We start from the raw sequence: 13,375 nt of genomic DNA on the forward strand, positions 1-13,375 counted from the left end.
GTCGCGACCAATAGGTTGGAATAAACGATAAAATTGACATAGGAAATGACCTGAATACCGACTTGATAAGATCTTCAGGCGACCAAGCTTTGTGTCGCGACCAATAGGTTGGGAAATACTGATATAATCTATGGATCTTGGGTTGAGGAAAATGCAGAGAAATGTAAACTGTTTTTATAATTGAGATTTCTCATCGTATGCTTACAGCTGGCTATGTGTATTAGGTTAGGGTTAGGCCATGATTTTAGGTATAAATACTACGGGAGGCTCTTGGCTAGTCTCCGAACTGATAATAGGACTAAAATAAGGAAAATTGGAAAAAAATTATGGCCTAACCCTAACCTGTTACCCATGTTACATTTCGATGTCCGCCATCTTGGTTCGCATACTTCGGGAGCACCGGTATTTCTAATGAAGCGTTTTCACACGCTTCGAACAAGAATCTGAGCCCAGGGTTCTAAATTCTGGAGAATGAGGGGGGTATTCTCAAATTACTATATATCCAACAAATAAGACGTGTATTATCTGGATAGCAATACAAAGTACTTGATGAGAATTTAACGTAAGCCGTCTAAATAAACAAACACGGAGTAATTACCAGTTGCCACATTTTTCCTTGACTGCCACACAGTAAATAATAGTCCTATTCATTAGGTAGACCCATATTATCTTTCAAGGTTGTAGAGTTAAGTCAAGTTTCAATTTTTAGAATTAAGTAAAATGCGTCCGTTAGACGACGTTTCTCTATAACTCTCCATTTTCGACAACTAGGATTCATAATTCTATGATGTCATATTTGATGACGTCATCAGCATGTAGATATTTTCAATATTGTATCATAATCTATGAAACTCGAGTTAAGGAAAATGCAGACATATGTTAAGTTTTCTCGGTAGTTGTCGAGATTTCGAACAAGAATTCTAACCCGGGGTTCTGAAGTAGGGGGAATGGAGGGGGATGGAAGCTTGGGGAATGGTGTTATTTTTCAATTATTAACTATCCAACAAATAAGACGTGTATTATCTCGATCACAAAGCTGTCCAAATAAACAAACACGCAGTAATTACCCGTTGGCAGATATTTCCTTGACTGCCACATGGGTAAATAATAGTCTTGTTCATTAAATAAAGACACGTAATCTTTAAAGGTTAGCGGGTTAAGTCAAGATTTGATTTTCAGGATGAAGTAACTCTCCATTTGCAACGACTATGATAGGATTTCCTATTTATCCCGGGTAGAGGAAAGTTGATAAGACAGACTAATTATAGGGTGTAGAGCGGCCGGTTACTAGTACATATCGGTGGTGTTTCATGAGGTATCACAACTTCTGATCAGCCATGGCTCTAGATCAGGGGTGTCTAACAGAGGCCCGCGGGCCATAACCCGGCCGCCAAGTCATTTAATGTGGCCCAAATCAAGACTAAACTTTCCCCATCAAGCATAAAATCATAATCCAACAGGTTGATGTTTGAAAAGGCGCTAACATGGATGAAAATACATGATTTTTTTGCTCTTATCGCTGCGTTAAATCTTTCGCCGTTTTTGCCCGGTACATTTATTACTAGAATGCTAAGCGATAACCCCATTTTCTTCTCTTGCCTCCCTGATCTGAAGTTGGTTAAATGGCCCAACGACGAAAATGTTGTAACTCTGCTCTAGAAAAATAGATTGAAAGGACTTGAGACAAATAATTGGAGAAAGCATACGCAGTGGTTATGATAAATAGGCCATATGCTAACTAATAAATGGTTTTAGTTGATATACAAAGAAGATTCAATGCCGAAGTTTGGATTGTGCATAACTTTTTTTGCACGACTGTCCTGTTTACGATGTTATCTTCTTTTCTATCTTATATAAATCCCTCAATATTTATCCGAAATAAACACGGAAAAGCACGACCCAAATTTTAAAAGCTTGTCTAACGCTAATTCCGTCTTCACTTCTAAGCGCACGCGTGTGACCTCGTTCACGCAACTTTCCATGAAAATATTTTAAAACAGTTTCAAACGAAATAATGATCTTAGACATGACCGCATAATGATGGCACTCGATGATTTGTTCAAAGTTTAAACACTAACTTATAATGAGTAAGCTTCGTTGATTGACGCGGCTTCAGGATGTTTTTAAAGAAACCTTAAAATTTGATGACGTCATAGGAGATGACGTAATGAGACATTTCAAATTATTGAGGTACTTCATCGAAACTTTTGAAAGTTTACTTTATTATTTTGAGAAGTATTAAAATTCTATGATATCGTATGTGATGACGTCAGTGACGTATGTGATGATGTCAGTGTTCGAAATTTTCAAAATCTAGCAGCCATTTATCGACTCCTATATTGTCTAACGCAGGGTGAGCAAGGTCTTTGAACTACGTGCCAAAAATTTTGTCTACCGTGACTGGCGGGCCATGTAAGTGTGACATAAAAAATTACATTTTATGAACAATATTTACAGTGTTACAAAAGCAAAAGTGGAAAACAATAAGCCTCGTGCCAAAACTAAATTTAATTGCAATCGCAACAAATTTCTTGGGCTGTTTTTAGCTAAAACATCAAAATTTGGTTTCAGTTTGGTTGTGGCAGCATCAGGTGGGCCAGATCGAATTACCCAATGGGCCGGATTTGGCCCATGTCTCGTCTAACACCGGTGAAGATTATCGATTTTCGATGCAGCTTAATTTAACGTGCAAGAATGTCTATTTTGAAACTTCATTACGAAGTACTGAATCCGAGGCATTGATTGAAAAAAGTTCTGAATGCCATGTGACTAAATCATAATATTTTCAAGAGATTTTACTTGTTTTTTTAGTTAACCTCAGGCAAAAAGTTTATTCTGCGAGAAATCTACAAAATTGATTCGTTGCAAGTTTGAAAATCGTAGGATTATGGATTTACAACTAACGCACGATGTGTTTTGCTGTTAAATCTCCTCAAGAATTGTCAACTTGGGTGGCGGAGTGTGGTTTCAATAACTTCTTAATTCGAATATCCGTAATTTCACATTTACAGATAAATGCTATGCTAAAACTACCATACTATGAAATTGAGTCCTTCAGAATACTAACACAAATGTAACTCTGTGACGTATCGTCTGTGACCAAAATCAGACTTCCTATAAGAGAAACTGTTTACAACAATGTACAACAATTCCTGAGCAAGGTAAACCACCACTTGGCATGATTTTTTTTTTCAAGTGTAAGGAGTGCACTGAAAAGTGTACTGAACATAACACAATATCAATTAACATGAAATATTATACGTTCCAGCCAGACGGCGAAACCATATAAGCGAAATAATAGCCATTACCTTACCACAATCTTTTATAAGCCGTGTTGATAGATTCGGATAACCGTTTGATACCGGTAATTCGGTAATAATAGCCGACTCACCTCAATCCGTTCTGAGCCGTGTTGAGTGAAATGGAGAAAACGGATACCGGTAATAGTATACGGTTAAATAAAAAAGTGCTTTTATGAATTCTGTAGACTTGACCTTGCTAATGTTTTTAAAAGCCTGTGGCAAAAATAAAAGTCAGATGTATCAACCGCAGTGCGTAATAGAGAAATAGGTACCTCCGTAGTATGTGTACCAGATTATCCCAGTTCGGGGATTGTCTATGTTAGCCAAGTGAATATACCACCTGCCCATAGGTTTCAGTACCTTTACACAACTTGATGTAAAGTAGGTGGACAAAATTAGTTACCTCCATATTGGTACAAACACTTCTGGAGCGACGTGAAATATACTAAAAAATACGCTTCCCATTTGTCTGTTAAAGTCTAACAGTCATTTGTTCAATACTCGATACCTCTACGAAGACTGTGTACAGATAAATTCCTGTTCTTTCCGATTCGGCAACGCTTACGCAATTAATTATTCCATGGGCGAGATGGTGCCAACAATAATAGTCCCTTATACAAACCTATTTTAACTTATATAAAGCCTGAAATACATTTATATTAGGTGTGCAGAAACGACGTTAAAAACATCTCCTCAAAAAAGTCGGCTTGTTAGCTCTATTAACATCCCATTACCAAAAAAATTCAGATGTATAACCAAGCCGAGGTGTAATGATTATTCGTTATTATTTATGCCTTAAAACTATTTAATATATAGCCACAAAATTACCTAACTGACTAATAATAGCCGATGCCAAGTTTTTACGCTGTGATACTTCCCTAACATACAATTACTAGTAACAACATTTAACACAAATATAAAGTAATTAATAAAATTCAATAGAAACTAAATGCAGTAACTTTTAGGTTTTTACTGAAAAACAAGCGACTCAAAATAATTTTCAAGCAACGTCGCGACCCATAGTTTGGGAAACACTGCCGTAGACAACAGTGGAAACTTACGAAAAATAGACGATCTATTAATACACATACTATACCCGTATCAATATCAAGCAAAAATAGTTCATGTCTGTTTTCTACGCCTATGCCCAGGGCAATGTAATGTAAAACTATTTCAAAATTTTTTCGAACTCAATTCGTCTGCAAAGCACGTTCTGATGCAAAAGCACGTTCTGATGCAAAAGCACGTTGAAAAGGTCGGGCATGGGCAATTAAAAATTTTCCGCATGATTTAAAACTGTACTAATCCAGTGTGCTTTTTTGTCCCTGTGGCTATAACAATATCTTAATAAACTATCAAAAAATATTTCCATTAATGAAGTATGAAAAATATATTCTCTTATAGAAGCGTAGAAAAGCATTTAAAGAAATAAATACAATTCCTCCACTATCTCTTGTAATTAGGGTCGGAACCCCTTTTAAAATGTAAAACAAAAAGGCATTTTTCTGTATCATACATTACAAATTTTCGTAGCTGGAAACGTTTTTAGACCCTCTTGAAAACCCAGACTAGCTGATACGGTCTAACTTGCCAATTACAAATTTCAGATCAACCCCCCAATCCCTTGAAAATTCCAGACTACGTCCCAGATCTCAAACCGGTGGGGAAGCATATCGAAACAAATGTTCCATTATCTAAAAATAGAAACTATGAGCTCAAACATATTGCTAAATAGTTAAGAAAATCTGAGTCATTAAAATCGTGACCAACTAAGCATATTTTAATTTACTCCATTTTAGGATCAATTTTGCACGGGCCATTGATAATTGACATTTTGGAATCACGGCCCTCACACATGCGATTATCAATAAAGTCAAATCAAAACAAGCAAGATACGTTGCCAAGTTTTCATTCATTATTAGCAGCCTTAAATATTTAATTACTAACAAATCTAAAGCGCGTTGTAAAAATATATTGCAATGTGAATCTAAATCTGGCATGGGGGAAGTATTTCGCGCCTAAATCTGACCAATCGGTTCCTTAATGAGACGAATTAAAAGTCCGCGACCTTGCTACGGCAAAGCAATTTGTAATCGGCACGCTTTGACTTTTTTTTTTTTACAAATTTTATGTTTCTGAACTATACGTTCCATACTCACAGCAAATAAATCTACGCGCTAATACGTAAAATTTTCGCAAAATGACACCTGTGAAAAAATGATTTCCGCAACAGTTAAAATTTGCAAAACATTTGCGTACAATATATATAATAAAAGTCTATTCATCTAAAAGTCGGTTTCCGCAAAACATAATATTCACAAAGTCTTGCCAACAAAATTATTTCTGTCAATATAATCTGATAAATTTACTTCCATCCACCTTATATATCTAAAACAGTACGCCTCTTTTAACATAAAGAGGGTTTTACTCTGGAAAGCATTACTTGTCACCGCTATTCTAAGGTAAAAAGTTCACTACTTTATACTGTGACAAACTTACAGGTAGAATAATGCTATATAAGTAACTTGCATACGCAAAAATACGCTTCGAAAATGCATTCTTTGGAATGTTCGATTCGTAAATTTACACCTACGCAAGGTAATATTCCCGCAAATATCCATTTTTGCAAAACATTCGCGCGCATTGCATGAAAAAGCGTCTATTCACACCAAAGTCGGTTTCCGCAAAACATGAATTTTGAAAAAGTTTTGCCTACAATAAGTTTTCCATCAATAAAATTTTTCATAAAATGGCTCCCATCCTCCTTTTATATCTAAAACCTTTAACATGAAGCTCGTCTTACTATGGAAAAGCGGTAATTGTTGCCGCTATTCTAGGGTGAAAAGTTTGCCGGCATATGCAGTAACAGACTTACAGATAAAATCAAAAACTCAGCTTTTGTGACATAAGTTGCTCACAAGCCTACAATTCGCACAAACGGGTATTCTCACAAAACTACTTGCAACGTCATTCTCTTACAGAGGGGCTCCTTTAGCAATGTATTTCAATATCGTTAAATAATTCAAAAAAAATGAAAAAAACAAATGAATTTCAGAAAAACCACAAAAAAATTATTTAATACCTTCTAACTTAGACCGAAGCTTCCGTGAAACAACATTTGCTTGTATTGCTTTCTGGCAAACCGACAAATTTGCATTCGCGCAAAAATACATTCCCGTATAAGTCCGTTCTCACCAACGTTCATTTTCACAAAAACACGTTCTCGCGAAAAAAGTTACTCACGAGCCTACATTTGTAGAAAGTCTGTTCTCGCAAAGCTATACACTTGTAACTTCATCATCCAACATAGGACTATTCTAGCAATACATTTCGCTAAAACACTGCCGTTTAATGTAAAGTTCTTTCGCCCACAAACCCTAAGAAATGTTTTATCATTTTTACCAGCTTGTGCAGTAGCAAATTCCCATGCAAAATGCCGCGTTTAAAAAAAAAACTATTAAAGCTATATCTCAACTCTTCAAAGCCTGGTTCCTAAAAGCCCAAAAGTTACGTGAAGCCTACGTCTTTATTTGCAACCTTTGCTCAACCTTATGGCCTATCATAACTAATTTTGCGGCCGAAAACCTATTTCAAATCGTTTTAGAGAAAATTATATTTTGGGCAAAAAAGATATAATTATGTACCGGAGTTTCAATGCACCACCAAGCTCGATTTACCAATAAATGATTGTAATTATCCACTGTCGATGTTCGGCCATAGTTAAGGCGGCGAATGAAACGTGCGACATTTGTGGAGTAAATTTCCGTTTGTCTGAACCATGAGACATTATGGCGTAAACAATGACGTTTGTTTCGTCAACAAACGATGACAGAAGTTTGATTGTTTTGAGCAATAGGCAGTCATGCGTGATCTTTTGATGACAACTTGGTTAAAATTGGTATTTAACAAGTATTGATGTCGCAGGATAAAAAACTTGGGTTAAAACCCCACGGACACCACTTTAATTTGTGCAATAAAATGAGTATCCAACGGACTCTTACTCAACGATTCGAAAAATACCACAATTGGCGCCACTTTGGTACGCGATTGCGATCACAGTTTGCTGAGATTTTCATTGTTTTGCATTTAAAAGTTATTGCCCGATTTTGTATCCTGTATGTTTATTTGTGTTCTTTGACTGTTTTTGATGGACAGGCGCGTACGTTTTAAAACTTTGTCCTCAAGTTATGTTCGTCCTCCAGGTACTCTGCATTTTTTTGTCCGTTTGTTGTTTAGCTTTATGTCTCAGGGTGACCAAAATGAAATTGATTGATTGATTAACTGAAGTGAGTAGTTTTATGGCGATGAGATGCCAGAATGGCACCAGGTTAAGTTATGTCAGCGTATAGATTATCGCCCCGCCTAACTTAAGATAAAAAAGAGTCAACAAAATCCGATCAGAAAAGTATTCGAGGGGCATTAACAGGGCAAAACCAGGACCAGATATATGAATAGTCGAGCATTAAAGCGTCGCAGTTACATAGACTTAGCTAGTGTAGGAAGTCGTAATATACATACAATAATGAATACGTAATAAATCCTGTGACGTTTAGGAACCCGGAAACTCTTTTTTTCGTACACAATTATTGCGCACGTGATTTAAACCTACAAATTGAAGGATCCGCGATTTGACGACAAATATATTTCTTCTTAATATCAGCACATTACGATAACAGTTGAGTCATTGCTTCGAGAAAACATAAATCTGTTGAGTGATTCATAGTCAAATATAAATCTGTTTACGAAACATGTTGAAAGTTTTACCGGTATGTTATCTGTCGCTATATTGACGGAAACCAAAAGTCGTCACATTTAATCCAATTTATCCCCAACTTTTGAGTTTTGGTTTATGTTGCGACGTTTTTTAAACCTTCTTCCGCTATGAAAAACGCCTTATTCCAGCAACAAGGGCGTGTCAAACTTTTCTGCTGTCCGGGGCGAGTTTCTGATAATGATGCCCCTTATACCTAACTCCAAAACTAATTTGGGGGATGAACAAATTATAAAATGTTGTTATGCATGAGACTAAATAAATTGAGGTAAGAGTGAAATGTTTGTATTATTATTATTTGAATCCACAAAATGAACAACATACTCAGCCATATAACGTGCTGCCCGGACACGCCTCTCTAGACACGCCCATGACAATAAAACACTGTCACCTAACGATAAGAAAAGAGCTTCAATTTTTCTGGAAGTATCAGTTCGGCTTTGTGGTTATCGGCTCACCTTTTCTCGTGGATAAGCATAAAATAAAAATATACTATCAAACCGACAGACGGAAAAAAGAGAGACCTTGCCAAGCAATGAGTTTGAGCTGTCTTGGCGACGTTCCTTTCTCTCTGATTGACTATAAAATCCCATCTTATTCCTTAAGACCGGGGTGTACAACCTGCGGCCCTCAAGGAAAATTCCTCTGGCCCGTGAGAAGTGCCAATTTCGAATGGTGCGCGGCCAGAAAAACGAGTTTTTAATTTAGTAATCTGGTATGTACGAGTAATTCAATTCACTTCGCGTTGCAAAACCTAAACTCAAGTCCAATTTATTATCTATGTCTATGACGTTGCTTGCAATGCGCTATAGCTAGTGCGAAGCGAATAACCCATTTCATGAGATTAAATACCTCAAATTTTTGTGCATTCAACTACTGGAAAACCTCTGTTAAAATAAGGTGCGACCCGCGGTTTCACCCAGTTATTTGTATCTGGCCCTCATGTATTAAAGGTGGCACACCCCAGCCAGTGTTTCTGTAAGACAGTGGTTCTCAACCTTTTTTCTGTCGTTGCACATTTTTGTCGCACAAAAATTCCATGCCTTTTACCGTTTTCATGCCAAAGTGAAACTACAAGAATAACTTATATTTCTTCCCGCAATATGAACACGTTCATTCTAATAATATGGATGAAAATTACCAGTCTGCAGCAAACAACAGCAGCAACATTTTTTGCTACTGCAATCAAAATTTAACTATAGCGACACAAATGAAACTACCGTTATCTACAACTATGTTAGCGGCCAACCTAAAAATGTTTATGAGGCATGGCCCACTGGTTGAAAACTGTTTCATTCGTCCGAAATTCGTCATTCGTCCTAACATTGCTCCAAAGCCCCTAGCGGGTCCGAAAAAGAATACTAGTTACGAAAAATTGCTATGTATAACAGAGAATATTTTTTCACATTTTAAAAAAGAGAGGGGGGGGGGGGGGGGGGGGTACGGATCTTAGCCGAGCTACCCCTCCGACCCTCAATCCCCCCCCACCCCCCAACCCCTCCCTTGCTACAATGAGTCGTTCCTGTCGCTTGAAATTGGTTTAAAAATTGGTCTATCGTATCCCTCAGCGATACTTGCTAACATTGCTCCAAAGCCCCGCACACAACTTCAAAATGCTACAAATATCCCGCCTTGCACGAGGCGTAACGGTATCCTACAAATATGTGCATAGTTGTAACACAACGCGGTAAATGTCTAATCGGTCATTCGCCATCGTCGAGTTAATTAGACGAATCGGTTAAACGTAACTTCAAATTGGATTAAAATCCGCTAGAAATGATCGAGCAAAGCCGACGACTTCAAAATTATTTACGAAGCCTCTGCGCTTACGTATTTGGGCCGTTGTGGTGAGACTGAAACCCTTTGCGTGTTCCTTCAAGTGAGGGGATGCAGTCTTCAATACAGTAGGGTGAGTTACAAATAACTTGGTGAAACCGCGGGCCGAACCTTTATTCAACAAAACTAGTTGCAGCTGTGGCGTAGCCAGGGAGCATTACCTTATTTAAAAGGCATTGGTTAGATTTATGGCACTCATTTTTGATTTTATTCCAATAAATAGTTTTTCCTGGGTGAGACGTTAGTTACTGTGGCGTATCTAGGGTATGGCATCGATGGCTCGTGCCATGGACCCATTTGGAAAGGGGCGCAAACATGGCAAAAAGTTTTAATCGTTTTTTTTTTTAATTAAATAATTTCAAACTGGAAATAATTGAAACTCGTACTTTTACTTAAATAATAACGTACAAGTATCTCAATTTAACAACATTCGTTAAAAATTGTCAGTCAACGATAAAAGGGGCGCATTTTTGAACTTTACCCAGAGCGATATTTTACGTAGATACCCCACTGGTTGGGTATAACAGTTAAACTCCAGATTTTGAATCTTTCGTACGAAGCCCCGGCCAACTCTCAAATTGAGAAGATTACTAATTATCCAGTTAGGGTTAAGAATGCAGATTGCGCAGGGCATTCAAACTTCTAAATCATTCCTAACCCGAACCCTATCTGGATAATTACTAGTTTGTTTTTGAAACGCGGCGGGGATGTTTTTCTTAAATCTCACATTTTTGCATTAGTGGTGAGGCTTTGTACGAAACATCCGAGATTAGTAACATCCAATATAACGTAGTTAAGTTCCACAATCTGACCTGTATGTAGCCTAACGTACAGCTCGCTATACTTCACTAAATGTGACTAAGTCTAATACAGTGGTTCCCAAACTTTTTGAATAAAATTCTATGGCGGACCCCTTGCAATTTTTTTAACGATTCCCGGTCCTGTGCACTAAAACAAAACATTGAAAGATAACAACAAAAATCAATGCATCGTATAGTGAAGCGAACAAAAGAATATAAGGCTCAACTCTAATAACATGTATGACATTCAGTCTGTTTCGATATTTGGTAAACATGCAAAAGGCCAACGTCAGCTACAGCTAGTAAACTTGTGGACGTTGTGGTGACAGGAATTGAATTCTCTCTGTGATATCACAGACACACAGCTCTGTGACATCACAATAGGACAGCGTGATTGAGACAAAAAGTGATGAATCAGTGTCTCCAGTGGTGAATGCAAAGCAGCAAAAGGCGACAAACGTGTATTTGCAAATTTGAGCACTTAATTTTTGTATTATCAAGCTATTACAGTTTTGTTTCGCGGACCCTTAGAAAGTGCTTCACGGACCCCAAAAGGTCCGCGGACCCTAGTTTGGGAACCACTGGTCTAATATATCGTTTGAACTTTTTTCCGATGTCACGGAGGGGATGTTCGTCGCCTCAAGATTGGATAAATTATCTCTATCAAACCCACGCAGTTTATACACCCACGAGCCACGAATCGCAGATATTTCCGTAATTCGAAAGATGATAAGCGCGTACGCCAATTATTGTCTGCGAATTATCAGCAAATGCTTTTGAAAACGTCGTATTTTATGTGGGTATTCCTACGTCATGAAATCAATCTCAACTAAATCTAAATTCCCAAATTTTTCAAATCTGCAGCTTCATAATAATATATATATGAACAATTACTCCATGCTAATAAGAGCTTGTTCAGTGCAATCATAACAATCATTGCGCGGTTGAATGACCGATACAACCAGTGGCAATTTAGTCTTTCTCACTCTTAAATTCAACATTTTTTTGGAGAAAAATTTTCGGGTAATGGATTAAATTTTCCGGTACACTAGAATTATCTCACGACGCATAGTTTAAAAATCGATATCCCGTTCTAAATGTTTCAGTAACCCCAAAATAACTGTTAATTATACTATTTTTGTAACAGTCTATTTTCTCAAAACCCGTTTATTTATTCAAACAAAGCCACAAAACAACATTAATTCAATTTTCCAGCCCAAATATTATTTTAGTTGTAAACTCTTCGGGCTATTGTCTTAAAATCTCGTAATATTTTAGGTCGTTGTCATGGTGATCGTGAAAGGAGAAACGAGTTTTTGCGTCGTGGGAATAAGCTTGCACGCTCGTGTTGCAGGATTAGATAGTACGAAGGCTGATTGCAAGACAATGCAATTGATATATGTATTTTTACCCAAACTATTGATAAACTTAATGAATTAAAAAAAGATTTATCATATTCGACAATTAAACTGGCACATCCGATAGAAATGGCATCGCTGACATACGATAAAGGGTAAGATTTGTATTTTATCCCGAAAAGGGAGAAGACATAGACATGGAAACATGTCGATAGAAGCCTTGGTTTATCATGATATTAATACATTTACCGAGTTGGATATGAAATTTCACCCCCCCCCCCCCCAAGATGGCGCCCAACCTGAATATAGTATGTGTACCAGGTTAGGGTTGTTCAGGTTGTGCGTCATCTCGGTACGACTACTTCCGGAGCGCCCTCCTGGGAACTAAAATAAAGTAAAATTTAATAATACCGAAAATATTAAGAAAAATAATTAAACATACAATACTTTTAATAGGAACGATGTGCTTGCATATTTTCGCACAAAATATCGTATCTTGGCTGTAAATCGGTGATTATGGGTCTCAGTACTATTTCCAAATCTCTCAAATGTGATCAATATTTTGTTTTAACATAAGTTAGTGTCGAAAAACTATTTTACCGCGACCCCCATTGAGCCTATTCTCGACTCACCCGGAAGTCGGTACACCCAGTTTGAAGATTCCTGTCCAATAGGATCATCTCATTTACACTTACCCCGCTTTTGTGTTGGATCTCTTCATAACTTGATTTCTGCCTGAAAATGGATTATTATTGTAGTCCATTACGATTTTCCGATTAAGTGATACGCTTACAAAATTGTCGTAATTTCGTCTCGCTTTTAGTTCCAGCTGGCGTTAATTTAGTTAGGCCGTTTAAACTATGCCGGCGTAGTTACCATGGTTAAAGAAGCATTATAAATGAAAATTCGTCAGAAATTGGACATAATTGGGATTAAGAAAATATAAAACTGTCGCCAGGAAAATTACGTCCGGTCGTCAATAGATTAAATGTTTGAGAAACTATAATTTACGGCAATATCGCGCTTTTATTTACCAAATAGAAAAATCGAATTGCTTTCAATGCGTGGTCACTATATACCTGTCGTTGAAATGCTAACATAACATTAACTCACGGTAATTCGGTAGTTATCACGTGTCCATTCATTTGGTTGAACCGGGCCTATATCTCTAACGCGTAGTAACAAAAAAAGGCGAGAGTAGAACTATTGATTAATTAGTACTAACTTTAGCGTGGCAATCATGCACTCATACCAGAAATTCTAACTGTTGACAAGCCATTATTTACAGCGATAACTTACAACTACTCA

The 13,375-nt window shown here is 37.2% G+C and overlaps 1 long non-coding RNA gene across 1 annotated transcript in view; it reads left to right on the plus strand.

Annotated features, from left to right (window-relative positions):
• The first annotated feature begins 307 nt into the window (after nt 1-307).
• LOC144425610 (uncharacterized) overlaps nt 308-13,375 on the plus strand; it is a 76,010-nt gene continuing 62,942 nt past the window's right edge. Inside the window, exon 1 of the long non-coding RNA XR_013477549.1 lies at nt 308-402. This is a non-coding gene — a long non-coding RNA (uncharacterized LOC144425610). The remainder of the gene's footprint in view (nt 403-13,375) is intronic.

Source organism: Styela clava, chromosome 8 (genome assembly GCF_964204865.1).
Source record: "Styela clava chromosome 8, kaStyClav1.hap1.2, whole genome shotgun sequence".
Classification (NCBI taxonomy): Eukaryota; Metazoa; Chordata; class Ascidiacea; order Stolidobranchia; family Styelidae; genus Styela; species Styela clava.